The following is a 20,212-nucleotide window of genomic DNA, read 5'->3' as shown; positions in this document are numbered from 1 at the left end:
AAAATGAGCGCGATCTGTCAGACAGTTCGTTTACGGCAGCTGTTGAAACCAGTTCACCTCAGTAGTGCGTTGCGAAAAAAACAATGGAAAAAAATATTGGACAAAGAGTTTGCATCAAATTTTGTGTTTCGAACGAAATTTCGTGTGCAGAATCGTTGCGAATGCTACAAAAGGCTTATGGGGAATCAGTTTTATCGAAAACTCAAGTTTATGAGTGGTACAAAGCCTTTCAGGACGGTCGTACGACCGTCGAAGACATTTCGCAACGCACTACTGAGGGGAACTGGTTTCAACAGCTGCCGTAAACGAACTGTCTGACAGATCGCGCTCATTTTTGGCATAGTAATTAAGGACAGTGCTGCCAAACTACATAAACTTAAAATATCGAAAAATATACAGCGCGCGAATTTTAAATGAGAATTTCCGAAAACTTTTCAGTCTTAATGTAAATTTATATTTTTAAATTAATAATAATATATGCGTTTTTTTTTCTGAATAGGCTTATCAGGACCTTTGTAAAATGAGATGTCAAAAATCATAAAACTATATAGGTACATGATTTTAAATACCATAAAGAACTGTGGGTTGTCTTCACATTTATAAATGTCCACCTGATTGTCTGTTTATCAGGCGGAAAACGAGGATTTTAGTTCTGACCTTATCGAATAATTATGTGTCTGAAGAATTTTGTGAATCCTTGCTAATGAATGGATTAGTATAGTTACTAATATTATATAGTTAATAATAATTTGAAAAGAAATTGTGTGTAAATATGTAATATAAATTTTTAAATTGAAAACTTGAATATATCAATAGTATATACCCGTCCTTAAATTGTGACATAACTGCCTGTGAGAAAGCTATATATGATATACACAATGGTTATATTAGTTTGTTCTCTTTACTGATTAGTGAATTATTAGTGATATAACAGCTTTTTAATGAGGTATAACATTTAAAATTATATAAAAAATACTACAACAATATGTATTAGATAAAAAAATTATTATTGTATTTACTAAATTAATAGTTTCTATTGTTTACTTTGCGTTTATTGGTCATTTTTAATATAAAAGACATCAGCACTGGTTCCATAGCTATAGAAATAAAAATGCGTATCGTGCAATTTATAAGTTGAAAAGTATCTGAATTAAACAGCACGCGACAATTCACTCACGTGTCGCATGCAGCGCCTAAGCTTTTTCCTCCTCCTCACCCTCCGATTTCCACCTTGCCAGTTTTAGTGGTTTATTTGTTGGTCATAATCCATAAATAAAAAGAAATGAACTGTTAAAGTGTATCAATATTGTAAGTGTTCCAGCAACTCCTGCTGTAGGCTTAACAAATAAGTTGAATTGTCACGCACGCACGACATGCATAATCAGAGCAGTACACTTTTGGTTGATAACATTAGTTCATTGAACCGGATGAAAATATGATTTGTGTTTTTAATTAAAAATTTTATAACTAACTGGACTTAACAGTCAATTGAACTTTTTGAAAGATATTTCAAACTTCGGTATTTACGGTATTTCCTTTATGTCACCAGATAAGGGTGTCCGGGTTATACTTTTATCGGAATGAGATATTTTATTAGGTTCGGAACTTTTTATCCTTCAGTTCATTAATGGTTAGTTGGTAATTATTGAATGATTCGATATATGCTATTAGTAACATATACAGTGATCAGCGCAACATACGGGATGCCCCGGCCTTTTATACCTTTGTTTATAATGTTAATGCATTTTGTATGATCTAATATAGATCGTTACCGGTTCAGCAGAACATAATGCGTAGTTTTGTGATTTATCGATAAAATTTGGCCAACTGTTCACACATTTTTTGTACTTAATACTTTTTATAATTTTTTTAAATATTATTAATATATTTTGAAGGATCTAATAAAGGCTGTTAGTAACATTGTGCTGTAAGTAGCACAACATATCTGTATAGAGAACAGAGATATACTGTTGGAATCGGGGTGTTTGTTTATATTTTTAAAGCATTTAATGTTTTTTATACCTTTTGTAAATATTATTAATACTTTTCTAATGATCTAATATAGACTGTTAGTAGCAGATACTGTAAGCACCACAACATAATGTAGAGAAGAGAGATATAATGACGGTATAGTGGTGTGTTCTTATATTTTTATAATACTGAACTCTTTTTATGCTTTTCTTAATAATTAATGCTTTTTTTAATAACCTACTATATGTAAGTAACAGATAGTGTGAATAGCACAGCATAACGTGTAGAAGTGATATGTCCCAGCTAAGTCAGACTATCTGTTCATACTTTTGTGTGTGGCGTACATTATTTAAAAAAAAATAAATCTGTAATTATATTAAAAAAAACTCTTACTATTAAAATCAAAATAATTTTAATTCCTTAAATAAAAATTATTTAAAAAGTGCCAAGTATTAAATAAATGTTAATAGCTTATAGTTTTTAGTATTGAGAGTACCGCATTTAGATTTCCTTAAGTGTTAAACAAGCTTCAATCGTAATGTAGGCATGTTTTCGGGAAATATATATATATTTATGCTAATAAAATCAGAAACATAAAAGAGTATTAAAGTCGCTAATGTTATCAGAAAATTATCGGCAAACCGACATAAAATTTTTATGTTAAAATTGCTTTGCGTGTTGATTATTGATGTGTTGCCACATTAAAATTTTCTACATAATTTTTATTTTAGGCTCACATAAAATTTTAAATTTTCTGTTAATTTTCTAAATTTTATTACTTCAGCAAATTTTTTTAAACCACATCTTGTTACCAAATACAATTAATAACAACACGAAGGCAGTTAAATGTCAATAAACTCCTTTAATCACAGCTAGATTTAAGGGCTTTTTTTTAATTTTAAATATAAGTTTCTCATTATGTGTTAAGGTACAAGTATTCAGCGATATGTTTTAATATTCCAAGATAATTTTGCTAAATATATAGTATGAAATAAGGGAGAGGTACAATTAATGAGTAGTAGCTTAAAAAATTAATGCACTGACAAGCAGAAGATTTGAAATAAAAGATACTGTTGCTGTATTAAATTTTATTACAAAAGAGCTAATCAGATCAAAAATGGAAAAAACTTTAAACATCTAAAACAAATATAATAATAATAACGGCTACTATAACTTTATGGAGAGCAGGTGACTATAACGGGAATATCTTATAAAACAAACTATCACAATTGCACTCAGATAGAAAAAAATTATTATTCTTAATTTTCTGGGTACATGCTATAATTCTTTAAAGCAAAGTATCGCCATTAATGGTAAACCGCTCTACAATAATATCAGCGAGCTAACGAAAGCTAATATTAACGATCGAACTTCATAGTTCACTGGACTTACTAGTTCCAACGCATTGTCTATACAAGCACCCAACAAATATAATATTTTGCCAACTAGTTTCATAAATCTTCCTATTAATCCATGATTACCTGTATATATACTAACTTTTGTTTTAAATACTTTAAACTCATTGCAATAAAATGTTTTCCATCAAACAGATGAGATTATAATCTGGTCCGTAACAGAAATTTACTTTGGGAGGTGGTTTTTCAGATAATGTCAGTAGTTCATAAAATAAATTTTATTTTATTAAATAAATTTATTTAAATTAAATGTTGCATTAATAAATATATTGAATATAATATTGTGCACGTGTATAAACTTTTATTGTATTTTTTTTTTTTGATTAATTTTGGGGCCTCTTAAGAATCCCCTTCAACATATGTACCTAGTTCTAATTCTAATATTTTCACAAAATCAAAGGAACTTATGTCTGTTAAGTAACTTTTTCTATAATTTTTCATAGTTTTTCAGTGTATATAATTTATGTTTAACCATTTGAAAATCTATAATATATTTTCTCTCACATTCATAAGTACATATTTATTAGAAGTATAGTTGTAATCGTAAATTTAGTCGTAATCTAATTTCATTTCACTACGGTAGCGTAGTTACTGGTGGGTCTACTCTTGTTGGTTAAGTTAAAAGAATTTCGAAAGTATGAGTTTCCTATAACGTAATACGTAAAAACCAATCATTCAATTAAAAGCTCTTCTCCTAGTTGAAAGTGGTCACTTGTAGCAAGTAGACACAAATTACTTGCTCAGTTGACACTAATGGGATTGCGTTGGTTTAGTAGTCGGTTGAACAATCTCTTATCCAAGAAGAGCAAACAAAATAGAACACTTAATAATAAGACTACGACCGTGCTGTAGATAGCCCTGACTTAAACAATAACATCTGTAATCACTTAGATGGTACACTGTAATAGGGGTTTTGTTGCATTCTAATAATATGTCATCCAGATGACTTTATAGAAGTTTACTTTGAAGCCTAGCATATCGTCCTAATGGCCCTTCATTCATTAATAAGTCATTCCAATGATTTTGCAGAAGTATATTTTGTAGCCCAGCATATCTTCCTGATGGCGTTTTATTCCGATAAAAAGTCCTTAAGTTGATTTTATAGAAGTATACTTTGACGCCCAGCTTATCTTCCTGATGGCTATATATTGCAATTGATCTTAGAGAGTGTGCAATTCTAGTCAAAAACCCTTCTAATTTTATATTATCTTCTAATTATTATATTATTTTTTATTTTTATATAAATTGGCAATAAACTTATAGCAATATTTTCCATTATTAAAGATAAGAATTTTTATCGATTTCTGCCGCCAACACTTATCTATATTAAATTGTAAATGTATTTCAACACCATTAATTTACACTTTGCCTTGGAACAATGAAATTTGCTGTATTATTTGTATTACAGCAATAATTTTCCACAAGAGAAAATCTGTAATATATGAAAATGCCTGTGTACAAATATTACAAATTGTTATGAAACGTATGAAAACATTGCAAAAGTTACGCCACACAAACAACAACAATTGCTACAAAAACAACTAATAATAAAACTATTTGAAAAGCACGTCAGGGAAAGACACTCCCATAACAGTAGACACATCCTTTGGGAAGTTAATAATTCATAAAATCGTCATCGTTGTCACCACAACATCCACCATAACTCTAAAGAGTAGAGCAAGTGCAAAGTAAATAGATCCCGACAGCCAAACCACATATTTGTTTAACAAACAGTGCCAGAAAATTTGTGCATTATTTTGCCAAGTTTTCATATTTTTCATATTTTTACTACTTTTCCCGCTTTTCCTACTTTTAGTGCTTTTCCTACTACTTTTCATTTCATATTCACAGATCTTGAAAAAGCGAACAGCATTACCAATGAAAGCACCCTCAGAACTACACTACAGCTGAAGAGTAGTGAGTCAGACTGTAGCATATTAAAAAGGACATGAAAATATACATATATATATATATATATATATATATATATATTATATATATGTATATATTTATTTGCTTTGGAGCGTAGGCGTTGACAGTTGGTGCTTACCGTAAATGCGGATTGAAACTCATACGCTTGCATGAACCGATGCGATGTCCGCAAAGGATGTGTTGCACGTACGGCTTTAGAAAATTTGTCAGAAAACGAAAGTTTCCTTCATGATTCCTTCGGTTGGTGTTGCAACTAAGTTTGTTGCATGAAAAATAAGTACAAATGAAGAAAAATATTTAAATCTTTTATTTTTATTTACAGTTTGCTGAATTTTGTAGTTATTTTAGTAGAGTTGGGCTCTCAAATAAATTATTATGCTTACCACAAGTTTAGATATGACAACTTCTGAATATCTTTTTGGCACTCCCTAAAGTCTTGCTTTGTACAAGTCTTGCTTTGTGAATGTTTTGGCAGTTAATGTGTTGTTACTAAACGCTCTTAGGATGAGAAGGAGGCCGTGTCTCATCTCACGTGTCAGTGTCCTTCCTTAGCTAGAAGAAGATTAAGAATCTTCGGATCCCCTTTTCGCTCCGATCTGACTGAGCTGTCATTCTGTGATGTAAGGGACCTGGTTAAGTTTATAGAACTGTCAGGTTGGTTTTTCTTTACCCAAAGGGAGAGTCATTACCTTCTTCGGCGTTGACTGTATACTGATTTAAATCTGTGTACATACCAATACCATTCCTGTGGTACCACAATGGGTTATCATTTGAGCTCAAGTGGGCTCAAATGCCTACCTACTAAATGTTTATGTTCTCTTTAAGATTAAAGGTCAAAATTTTGGTATACCGTACTCTCAAAAAACTAAAATTTCAGACTAAAATAAATGACAGAGGTCAATACCAATCAACGGTTGTTGTGCTGCTGCTGATGATTGTGAATAAAAACATATTCGGATTTAATTCTTTCTTTCAATTTGTACTGAATAAATAAATAAAATTCAACCAATAGGGATAACCAATCCAATCAATAACTGTTTGACGAATTTCAATTTTATACATAAACGCTGCCTACTTAAGATTAATGAAATCATTCCAGCGTTTCTCTAATAATCCGATATGTCCCTTGTAGATCGGTTTGTTCTTGACCTTAAAATTTGCTTCAATTTTTGCGATGGTTTTTTCAGTGGAGGTAAATCGTTTTCTCTGAAGCATTTTTTGAGGTCTGCCAACAGGTAGAGAATGCTGGGAGACAATTCTGGTGTATATGGTGAGTGCAATTTGTCTAGAATAGTATACTTTTTTAACACAATGGATTGTCTTGATAAAGTAGGCTTTTTTCAACTTTACATGGGCCTACTTTCAACTTTCAGATGCACCAATTGGTCGTTGCTGATAGTCTGGCCTTTTTCAAGTCCGAAAGAAATTGATGAAAATTTCAAGCGCATTCCAAAATACGGATGTCATAACCTTGTCTGTTACGTTTTTGCCCGCTTTGGTCAAGATTTTCCTGCTGCTGTCTACTAAAGTTACTGACAATTCGACTTTGGAGTAAAGTAGTGGATCCAAGTTTTGTGTGTTGCTACATACTAATTCAAAAAGTTTTTTTTATTTAGCTTCAATAACTCTAAATAGCTCTCAAAATCATCACCATGTTGTTTTTTTGTGGACTATATTAATATCTTTCGTAGTCATCACCTTTTTTATGCAATTAGTATTGCATAATCTCGCTTGTCGGAATCCCTCCAAATTGTTGCCCAAACATAGTCAACATTTACATTTTTTAATATACCTCAAAAACTAGACAACTCGCGCGTCTGACCTTTGCCAATTGGATACAAATCACTTTCAAAAGATAGGTCATCTCAAAAACTATATTTGAGGAAAATTTTCTTTCAATATCTCTACTGGTTCAGAAATTACTGAATTATGATCGTCTAATTTCCATTTTGACACATTCTGCGCAGCGGTTAAAGTAAGCAAACCACTTCTCTATCATTTGCTCACTTACAGAGATAGTGTAGTATTATCTCTACCACACTGCTCTATCACTTTTGTATAGAGTTGAGCACGTGTAGTACTTACTATCTCTATTATTATTATTACCATTATAATCTGTATTATCTCTACCATACTGCTCTTTCACTTCTGGATAGAGTTATATTCACTTCTAGAAGACAAGATATTGCTTTGAATCCATCGTTCTGGGTGGGACTCTGCAGATACATGACTGGGGGGTCATCATAGAGTAAAAGTGCCCAAATGCACTAACTCGGAAAAGGCTCAACATAAGAACATAAGAAGAAAATTTAAAAAGTAGCATCACTAAAGCAACTGTTACTAAATGAGTGACTGGTCATGAAGTTTTGACAAGTATCATTGAAAAGTTGCCACTTTTTGGAACTTGTGTGGATTCTTATTGAACGAGCAGTAAAAGCGTCAAGCTATGGACTCATCAGATCATGTGTTAAATAATAGATTTTTTATTGGACGAGCAGTAACTTCATCAAGCTACGGACTCATCAGATGATGTGTTAAATAAAATACATCAAATTATTTTAAAAACAATTAAATTAAGATATCCAAAAAATGATCATAATGTACAATTGTGATTCATTTAATTATGAGTCATAAGGACTCTCATCCAAATAGCTCTCTACTTCGTTTAATTATGACATACTTAAATGTATTGTTTAAAAATTATTACCTCTTAAATGTTCTATTCGTTGAGGCTATATAAAAATTTCTTTAAATTTAACTACAAACCGCATGAGAAAAAAAAGTGTGTATTATAATAAGGAAATCGTAACTTTTGAATATAGGAAAATGATGCCATTAAAAGCACATGTGCGTCTTCTCAAACGCCTCTGTTGAAGGACTAACGCATTTATACGCGTACGCCTGAAAATACTATGAAAAGTATAGGCACAGCTGTTCGCATTATTGCTGTTTTTGTTCCTTGAAATATGCCAAAAAGGACTGACGTGCAAAAATTTTAATCCTTTTCGCAAATGTACTTTAATGTAGGCACAAGGAATAATAACAAATAAAAATGAAATAAAATTAAGTAAAGGAAAATAAAAAAGAAATCAACGAAATTGTGTAAATTTATGTACCACGAACTTTGCATGTTGCCTTCAAACATATACCAGCGGATACACTGGATACATATGCGTACGCCTGTTGTTTATGGGATTTTACCAAAATCACGTAAAGCTTGGGTTCGACGACGTTTGGTACGTGACTTTTCGCAATTGGGTCAAACCCACTCATATTTACATTCGCAAAAACAGACAAAATACGAAATTGTTATAAATTTACATTAACGCCGCCTTACTCGATCCGCAAGAATATTAATATTTAAAATGCTTCTTCTTAATCAACGTGATAATGGAAACAGGTGAGAAAGATGATTAATATGCGTATGAACCGAAGATATGGACAGACAGATTGAAGGTTGTGGGCTCATATGAAATTTAGTTGCGTCAAGCCTTCGTATTCATTTTAGAAAATAATACATATTTTTTAATTGATTTTATTGTCTTCAACTATTTATTCGACTCTACGATGTACTCCAATACTTATCTTTTGCAACCTCCTTGTTATTTAGTGATAAGATTGGTTTAGTTCGCAATAGGTTTGCATTTATGTTTTAAATTGGTCTATATTTTGTTAGATAATTTTAGAGAACACTTATCAACCGATACATATAGTACCCATTGACATAAAATTTAACTATAATGAGATTCTTTGCGAGAAACTAGTCTCAAGTGTACTTACTTAAGTGATATATTATTTAGTTGGTCTGCTTCTTCTATAGTTACTTATGATCAATATGACTACTTCAGCTTGTAAAAACCAACTATATTTGTTGAATACTTCCATTAAAGGTATTCATCGTCGGGAGTATGGAGTTCGGTAATTTTTCTGTTAAATACTTCTATTAAGGGTATTCACTATTAAGAGTAACGAGCTCTGTAATCAAGTTACTTATGATCAATGTAACCAATTCAGTCATCTACTTTCTCTGTTAAATACTTCAATTGCGAATAACGAGTTCGTTAGCCGAGTAACGTATTAATATTTCGCTTAACACATTATAATGTTATCATGTTAGTCGACCATTTTTTCAGAATATTATTTCGGTGAGGCATTGGTTCAATTAATAGTGATATTCACTGGAGGAGTGTTTATTGTCCCTTTTGCCTTGAATGGCGGCATTTCTTTCAGTTGAAACCATTGCTTAGTTTCTAAACAATACTATCAATACAATACCGACAATACTGGGGTATTGCTGATAAATACTCCAGTGTGCTTATACGATTTAGTCTCGAAATCTGTAATAAGATTTCTAGGTAGTGCAATAATATATGTGGCAGCCGAAAACTTCATTGAAATCAATGAGTCATCCAGTCAATAGCTAGACTGGATGCCTCTTCTTTGAGAACTCCTATTCCAATCCCTTCTTATGCCTGCCATAGTCCAAGGCTGTTTTAAGACTATTTCTTGCGAAAAGCAAATGAGAGTGTACTCATACTTCTGTGATTTATCCAAATCAAGGGTTACATGACCACTTTACTACAAATTTTGAACTTCTGACCTACTGTATAGAAGTAAACCAACAGTATCCAGGTTAATATAGTCAAACTTCCATAACTTTAAGTACTATTTTGCGAAGAAAAAGTTTATGAATACTTCGAGTTAAAGAATTTTTTTTGTAATTATATGAAATTTGCTCTCTTAACCCTGTTGCACACTATTAGTTTGAGTTATAGCAAATTTGAGTTATAGAAGTACGAGTTATGGAAGTTTGACTGTGTATTTGTTTTGACAGAGCTCTGGTCTGTAGGACGGCATGGGTCCAAACTTGGCACACGATATAGTATCTCCTGTAGTACATGTGAACCGGCGCTTCAAGAAAAACACCATAACACTGATTGTGTCTATATTCAGGCTTATCTAGAACCACGTTTAAGCTTTTAACCTATTCTTTAACCTATTGTTTGACACTCTCAAAGATATTTCCAGCTTTAGCATTCGCCAGGAGGCCAAGGTTTACACTGCATTGTAGTGCCAAACAAGAAATAGAAGAAGAAGCATTGTGCAGACATCCGCATTTAGAAATACTTCCGGTTAGTTCTAATATTAGTATTCTTGTATGCATTATTATAAGGAATTTGAGAATCAAAACGGCTTTCTTAAATCATTTGAGATTATTCGCTCTACTCTACCTAATCTAATAAAACCAACTACTATCTTTCAAGAAGTTTCAGGTGATTGTCAACTGTACAGTTCGCCTAAAAATTATTTTTACTAAAGAAATAAATTTTTTTAAATAAATATGTTTATTTATGTGACTTTAATTTAATAAATTTTAATAAAAATTTATGTAGTAAATGTGGTATTTAAACTATTTATAAAACAGTTTGCTTAAAACAAAAACTGTTTGGATTAATTCTCTTTGAATAGTTTTAATTGCTTATTGTATTTACGTACAAAAGTTAAAACAATTTAATTCTTAAAATGTACAAAGTAAAATATTTGCTTATAATGTAATTAATTGACTGAAATTCTTAACAAAATATTTGCTTTATTTAATTATTTCCGAGAATTTCCAGTTATTTATTTTTGTTGCATTTACTGTAGTTCGTGCTTAACTGCAGTAAATATGAATTATTGTTAATATTATGAAATTAAAATTGCAACAAGCTTTTTGTGTAAATAATAAACGAAAAATTATGCGTTAACAATTAAAATTCATTGTGAACCTCACTCGTATGTGGCACGTACCTTAAAAGTAAATAAGTAAATATGAATATGAACTTAACTCATACGGCAGGGCATGGCCATTGCCTACACAAATGCACATTCGTCTGAATTAAGTTGAACATCTGCAGGATCAACTCGACGTATGGGCATTTAAAGGGAGAGAACTGCACAAATAACACCAACGGCAGCCATAATGAATGTTGTCAGCTACACAGCAACATATGCACTTGTGTGGAAATGTTTGCATTCCTTTTGATTTGCGTGGATGTTGTGCATTTGTGTATTTATGCATATAATGAACCGCCATATTGAAAATAATTTAAATGTGAACATACGCCAACAAATACGCATAAACAAAATAATCGAAATATGCTGAGGCACTATTAAGTCGGCATATGGCGCTTGCCAATTCTCAGCTTGACTGTCATTTCATTGTAAACTGCATTTATGGGCTATTGTTGGTGTTATTTGTGGCAGGCTCAGCAAATGAGTTAATGATATAACCGCGGGTATCCTTAACTCAAGGATCATATGCTTTGGTCTACCAACAGCATATTTACGTCCAGCTTAGTTACTATGGTGATGACTACTATATATATAGTAGGTACTAATAATGATTGGTCTTGAAATTTATTGCTAATTAAGCAACAATACCGAAGCAGACGCTATTTCAATCAGTTAAATTTTGTGTCTATACATATGTGAGTAGGAATACTTCAAGCACAAGTGATAGAAATCAAAGTTAGAAATCAAAGTTATTATATTATTAGAAGGGCATATGTCAAACATTGGTAGATTCTGAACTGTTAACAAAAGCAGCCATCAAAGTTTTACGCTTAGTGTTTTCTAAATCAAAACTCATACTGTATTGCATTGCATCTTTTAATGACATTAATAGATACAATAACGCATACATTTGGTTACAGAACATAGTGACTACCACGGCAACTATAATGAACTGGAATCCAATCTTTTAAAAGTGTTGCATTTTTTAATGAGATCAATATGTTATAGGTATGTAATAAATACCCGCTCTATGAAAATTATATTTTATGCTTCAATATAGTCTTCTATTAGCTTGACACACCGAGTCCAACGATCTTTCAATATTTGAATTCTTCTTCTTTTTCTTCTTCTAGGTGCCTTGTCCGCTTCGAACGTTGGCTAACATGATTGCTATTTTGATTTTATCTACAGCCTCTCGAAAAAGTGATCTTGTACTTTTATTAAACCATTGACGTAAATTCTTCAGCCATGATATTTTTCGTCTTCCAGGGCCACATCTGCCTTCAATTCTGCCTTCAATGATTGATTTCAGTAGTCCGTACTTTTCCAGATGTATGGACGTTGGATGGACAAGATGTATACGAGAGTCCTCCAAAATATCACTCATTTTTTCATTTCACTACATCATTTGATGCAAATCTCTTTCTCTGGAGTCATTTTTTGAAATTTGGAAACAGTAAGAGACACTGGACGCCAAATTGGAGAACACTGGAAGAACCAAATCTGGTGAGAAAGCAATTCGTACCGTAATTCATTGAACTTTACCATAGTTTTTATTGACATGTGAGCGGATGTGTTAACCTGCAAAAACAAAATCTTTCTCTTCGATTAATGTGTATTTGTTGTTTTCTTGATTTTCTCAATCAATCGATTCAATAATATTTAACAGTAGTCTGGTGTTATCGTTTTTCCTTTTTTGTAGTCCAAATAGTCTAAGAAAATTATTCCACTTGAATCTGAAAGACAAAACTTCTCCATCCGATTGTTTAGTTCTAGGTCGCTTGTGAGCACAACCCCTGGGCTTTACCCATTCTCTGGCTTGTTCTTTTTCTTCAGGTGTAAAGTAATGGATCTATATTTCATCTATACTCGACGCCACGGGCAGCTAGATTTTGCACAAATATTTCCAAGCAAATATTCATTTATTAATTTCGATACACATTCATATAATATGTTTGTCATCTGTACTATCTCACGCAATTTAATTTTTGGATCATTCAACATAATATCGTGCAGTTTTTCAGTGTATTTTTTCAGTAGTGACCTCTTTTGGACAATCTGGACTTTCTTCATCAAATATACTTGTACAACCATGTATAAATGCAGATTTCTAATAATTTATTATTGTTAACGATGCCGTAAATATAATCCATTTCCAATTTGTTCGCATCATTGTTCATTCCTTTTAAATAGAGGAATTTTATTACTAAACGATATAAAATTTTTTCCATTCTATAAGAAATCACCAAGGTACACTATTTCAATTATTTGCAAAAAGCTAACCAAACATCTGATGTAACATAGTCAAAATTTTTATTTTCAATTAGCATTTGAAATTTGCCAGATATACAAAATGTGAATGATTTTGTTCTGGCGTTACCACCTGTTGTGAAGTCAGCTAATTATCAATCCACCTAGTGCAATAATGTATACATTTGGATATAGAAAACAGTGACTACCACGGCAATTGTAATGAACTGGACTTTAATGGTGCAATCATAAACTAAAGATATTAGTCATATTCCATGATCCCAAGGTTATCGTAAATGGATGCCCAAATTTTATGCAAAAATTATAAAATAACATTATAGTTATCAATACTTTTTTATTATTTTCAAAGAGGCTCTATTTGAAATACATCTTTATATATATATTTTATAAAAACAACTTTTAAAAATTTCAAAATTTGTTTAATTTTAGAAATATTTGCAATTAATATTTTTTATATTCATCAAAAAATTTTAGTCAAATTAAACACGAATTGTGACAGTCAACATTAGGAATCCACGCTTCAACTGCAACAACTGCAATTATTGTACATTTTGGAATGCATTTTACTAATAACAAAATTCGTATGGAAAATCCTTGAGCTGATTTTACCATAGGACATTGCATTCGTAATTTATTCATCAGTTGTTATTGTTTTATATACAATAGCTCAACTGCGATGGCTGTCGATGAAAATATTTTGATAATTCCAGACTATGATGACCAATTTGGAAGGTTTATAACACACATGGTAGGTAGTTGAAAATATTGAAGTTTGTAGAAAAATTTTAAACATAGTAATTAGTGCATTAATTTAAAATGTGTGAATATGCAAAACAATATGCTTTCGAGTATTACTAACTAAAATAGTGGTACTGTGAGATAAACAGTATGGAAAGGATATTCACTAATAAAGTAGATAGAAATATATTGTTTCGTATTTTCAAAATGTACACTAAATAGTTTGTTAAATTTATTTTATTTTCCATTAGATTCCTTGTTGTGTTTTTGCAGAGACTAGTAGCTGCAGGCATAAACCAATTTTAAAAATAGTTTGGATGCTTTTACTTTAGGTACCTATCATACACTTTCGGACAGTTGAACTTTCCGTTTTTCCATTATTTTGCGGCTGCAGCAAGACAGTTAAAAGATACTCCATAGTATCTCCGTAGTTACAAAACTTTGCATGATATATCAATGAAGTTGCAACTGTTTAGCCTGCAGCAGATACGTTATTCGTTAAAAACTTTTCACAAAAAAAAGCACATATTCCATAAATTCAACATTAAAGTACGTAAATGCAACAATTCGGATATAAATTCTCAATGGGTTAAGTGCAAAAATTTGTTGTTGTGGTTTCGCATTTATGTATGTGATTGTCGGATTTGCATTCTGCATACTGCATACTGCATTCTCACTATTCGCACAAATAGATGATTATGTTTATATGAGAATTTGTATACGGATCTAAGTATATGTATTTGCATATAATCGCCACTCATGATTTCAATAACGCTACATATTATGCAAAAACTCCTCTCTGTTGACCCAGTTGAAAGTATTTGTGCATGGAAGTGTAAATAAATATCATTTTCTACACAAAATTTAGTAACTTTTCATATGGAAAACATTTAACAAATGTGCCCCAGGAATTTCATATAAATTCATTCAAATAGAAGTTAACATGTGTTTGGAATAAAATGAAATAATATTGCCAACTTATTTAAAAAGTTTGTGGTTATCATACGAACAATTAGCTAAATAAAAATATCATTATTAAAATACGAGTACTATAAAGAGTTAACGTATTTCATAGTTTAATTCTTATATTAAAAATAATCATAATCTTGTCGAATAACCATATTTAATACGAAAGAATAGAGCTATGTTGATTAATTTATTATAAAAATCATATATTCTTCTATATGTATTTTGCTCCTTACTCCAAAGATCTGTAGATGTTAATAACAACAAAATATACTTGCTTACTAAGTTGGCCATTACAGACGTGGGTCGTTCTTGGCCGCGTCGAGTAGCCTCCGCCAGTCAACTCGATTAGTTGTTTTCTGACGCCAGTTGGTAGTACCGAGCGCCCCCAAATTGTTGGTCACCTGCTCCTTCCACCGAAGATGCGGACGTCCTCTACCGCGTTTTCCACCTGCGGGTACCGAATCAATAACCTTTCTAACCGGAGCACTTTCTTCGATTCACAACAAAATATACTGAAATTAAAGCAGATATTGTTAAGTTATTACTCGTGTCCCAAACCCTGAATTAGCAATAAATTGCTAATTTGCAGTCAGGATAATGTACCCAAAATAAATCAGAGGTATCTGTCTTTACAGGCACTGGACCATAAAACGGCATAGTGCAGACTTGCCTTCCTCGGGAATCTCCAGCAACGCATGTCAACCAATTCTCGAAAAAAGGACACTAGAACACCTGTGTTTATGTCCAAACCTGACAAGCTGGCTTAAGCCCTCCTTTGGAACCCCCTTTTTTAACAAACTCAGTGATATCTCCAGCACTAGCATTAGACAGTTTATCGTCTTTATGAATACTTCTGGCTGGTTCTAACTGGACCTTCTTCTATCCATTATTAAGAGGATTTGTGGATTCAAAACAACTTAACTAACTAATAACTAAAGAAGAATCGGGAAATCGGTATTGCTATCCAAATTTCTGTCTTAACATTTGAAACTGTTCTCATATATCACATCCTTGTCTTTAGATTAAATTGTTTTTTTTTTTAAATTTTCTTGGTATATAACAGAGATATTCTTTTGACCATTTCTGTTTCATAATATATTTCTTGGTTATAGATTTCAAAGTTTGTACAACTAGCTTTAAAACTATTTAAGATTTGATATATTAAGGAGAAAATAATATTTAGTGTAGGTTTTTCCACTTTAATCCGTTGTCAAATCATAGTATTCGTGAAATCGAAATTGCGGCCCAAATATCTTTTCCAGAATGTAAAAATTAACACATATATCTCATTTTTAACTTGTGCTATATAACAAGTCAAAACTCGATATTTTGACATGTAGTATAAGATTTGCAAAAAAATGATATATATACTTTTTAGTGACTTTTTATACTTTCTAGGAAATATAATCCATATATAGTATATATTAATATATATAATCCACATATATAAGCAGCCTTCTGTAGCATTATTTTTTAGTTTTTATAGTACAGCCTGAACTACTCCAAATACAGTTTCGTAGTGCAATGCCAATATATCAATTTTGACTTTTAATAAACATTATAAGTAGTTGCATCACAGATTTGCTTAACTCTTCATACCTATAAGCTGACATATCATAAATCTTAAAGTATTTTGATATGCAAGTATATGACAGCTATTGTAGTCTTAAAAATGCTTTGAATATTGCAACACCCAACTATATACTAGTATAATATATATGAACGATACTTCTACCCTGTATTGCAATTAATCCAAAATCGTTTCCAAAGTCGTTTCCAAAGTCGCAACTAATGACAAAACTAAAGCGTTCGATATTGAACAAAGTTTGATGAAACTAATACTTATTGCACTCTCTAATACTGCTAATATTTCTGTTTCCACATCATTTGGGTCACACTAGAAAACTAATTTCCACGAAAAAAAAATAACAGATGAAAACATTAGGAAAAAGTTAGATGTAATAAAACACTGTGGTTGCAGTTATTGATGCTGCAGCGAGAGTTGAATTAGATTGATTGCATTTTTGGCGTACTTTTGACTTTCATTTCGAAATTTTTGTTCAAAAATGTTTATGTTAAAGAACCAATGTTTATATATTGCTTAAAAGTAAAAAAAAAAACTAAAATTTTGTCCTTCATTAAAAGTTTGAATGGGAAACTTAAGTTTTCTTTTAGTACTAGTTCTTAAATAAAACTTAGTAAAAGTACATAAAAATAAGTAGAAGAAAGGTTGTTTGTTGTTACAATTTAAAAATACAAAAAATTAAGCACTAAAAGTATTGAAATCTAAAAGAAAAAAGAAAAAAATTAAAATTAAATTGAACATTTTCCTATTCCGGTTAAAGGAAACTTCAAGAAAACTATGCAAAAATTATCGAAAGTGCTGGTACATGAAAACTTTTTGGCGAAAGTGGCTGATTCTTTAAATTTATTTGAATTTTAATAAAAACAATATTACTTATTCATTGAAGAATTAAATTGAAGGGTAATAAAAACAAAAACTAATAATTGTTCTTATGTATTAACAGGAAATGAGTCTAGTAACGCTACTTGGCTTGCATTAAACTAAACGAGCTCTGTGATGTAAAACTTAGGGATATTGTCAGGTTTTTTATTAGCATTAAAAACACAATTAATAACGATCCACAATATTTGGAAAGTATATCTAGTTAGCAAATTTAAAGCGATTGTTCACTTCAACATCAGAGACGAAGATCACCTCTTCAAAGCAATTTACTCCATAAAATTTTAATAAAATTTTTGAACGAGCAATATAGGAGTAAAGAGATGTTCTACAGTTTCTCAAATGAGAATAAGTTTAATCCATCCAAACTGTTAGCCCAAACATTTATTTATAATTAAATACTTGAGAGAGTTAGACAGAAACTCCACAGTATGCTTGACGACGGGTTATTTGATTTTATGGTGTTTGTAACATCACTGGGTATTCCACCTTTTCAATAACTGTTCATTTAGTTATGTGTGCATATCGTATGGAAGACTAACTTTCTCACTTCTTCATTCATTTTTTTTAGACCTTAATCAAATTCAAAATTTTTTGATCTGTACCTTTTTAGATGTAAACAATAATCTAACTGAAGATATTGAAATCGTACATGGTATTATTGCCACTTTTTCTGTAGGATATGATTCTAATTACGAAGATATCAGAAGATTTTTAAATAAATGTCTAAAAAGAAATGATAATATTTTAACCAACTATTTCTATCATCTATCTATCATCTATTTAAACAAAAGTGAATGGTACTAAAAATCATCCTAAAATCCGTGGTATCATAATGGGCTATTATTTATGTTCAAGTAGGGTTTGGTGTACAAAGGTGTTACTCCAATCGAACCTTTTTTTTTTCTTTGTCCGGTAAGTGGAAAACACCAAAATTTACAGTGTTAAACTACAACAGTCTCTTAAAAAACATATAATAAATATAACAGCTATTGGCTGTCATAGCGCTAAGAATTTCATTCCAATAATCAGGGAAGAGTTAAGGGGCGGACAAGCTTAATATTTATAAAACTGATTTCGTCTAAGTTTAAAAGCATGGATAATAATCAAAGGGACTGATCAGGGGAATAATGAGGTGAATAAGGAGCTTACTTATAAACTATGTAACCAGATTTGTAAAAGCTGCGGGGTCATGAGGGATACTTATGAGCGATATTTCACTGAGAACCGAATTTAAAATAACCTAGATTAAAACTGCGTTCCTGATTCCATATTCAAGAGAATATGGAATATTTTTATTTCAAATACATAGTTGTTATTTCTTTTTTTTTAGTAAATTTTTATGAAAGGACCATTTTTTTCGTTTTAACATAAAAAATCGCGTTCAAGTCTGAAGTGTAAAACTCCATGAACTTTGCTAAACTCATAATAATTGTGGCAACAATTGGAGTTGGTTGCATTACTTGAAAGTTTGTTGCAACAATATTTTAATTTGAAACTACTTCAGTAAACAAATAGAAAAATAAAAATAGTTTTCAAATTTTTATGAAGCGAAATAAAAGAATTGCCAATAAATGTTGTTACCCATTAATAAACCTAATTGCAATGCCGCGGCTACTGCTCCTTCATTGTTGTTCAACAGAAAAAAATCTTTCTGAAGTATTTACTTTATTCATAAAAGTTTTTGTGGTTTATGGATTTTAGTTAGGATAATAATGATTACTGGTAATTTGACTAAAGTTTAAGTTTTAATAAAATAAGAAATCTTAAAAAGCTATTAAAATAAAATTAAGACACTTGAGATCAAATAGTTAAATTATAAGCTAAATAAAAAATTAAATGGATGCATAAACGATTTCAGAAAGAAAATCTATTAGAAAGAAATAAAAAGAAATAAAAAGAAATAACATTTTATTTGGATATATTTAAACTGTTTTTTTATAGGATAGGGGCCTATACTTTTAGTATAGGTCTATTCTTCTCACCTAAATATTTTCTACACAATTCTATTTTATTCTTATCTATAAAAATTCTATTTTTCAGTCTATTGCATTTTTAGGGTGACCTTTCACATTGATTTCAGTACTGACAAATATCCAGCGTTAATGGTCTTCGTACATAGACAATTCTTGGGCTGCAAATATCAAGCATTTTTATTATATTAAACTTATAATATTTTCCGTTGTGCGTGCTGCCGAAGCAGGTGGATACACCGTATATGTACGAGTACCACTTGGAGACTGAAATTCCATCGGATTTAAAATCATGTTTTATTTCCAGAAAAGAGTTAAAGAATAGAGCAATGCCCTGACGATGGGTTACAACTGTAATGTCAATTTTGTAAGGATTCGCATGTAGTAACAGGTCACTTTTAAATAGGCCGCTCCTGACCTGGAGAACAGACCCTTTTTTCAGCCACTTATTACGAGTATTGACTCCATGTTAAGGACTGCGTTTAGTTACATTACTCTTCTACGACCTTACCGGCAATGGAGGCCCTACCAATAGCATGCTACCGCCGGCATCGCTCGAAGATTTTTATTATTTTAATATTTTTTATTAAACTACATTAATATTATTTTAATTACTACATATAAGAATAATGATATTTAAATTCAAAACGATTTTTGAATAAGAAAATCCCACCACTTTTACAATATTTCAATTTGGAACACTG

The sequence above is a fragment of the Teleopsis dalmanni genome, chromosome 2, assembly GCF_002237135.1.
Source record: "Teleopsis dalmanni isolate 2A chromosome 2, ASM223713v2, whole genome shotgun sequence".
Classification (NCBI taxonomy): Eukaryota; Metazoa; Arthropoda; class Insecta; order Diptera; family Diopsidae; genus Teleopsis; species Teleopsis dalmanni.
This window is presented reverse-complemented; position numbering follows the sequence as displayed.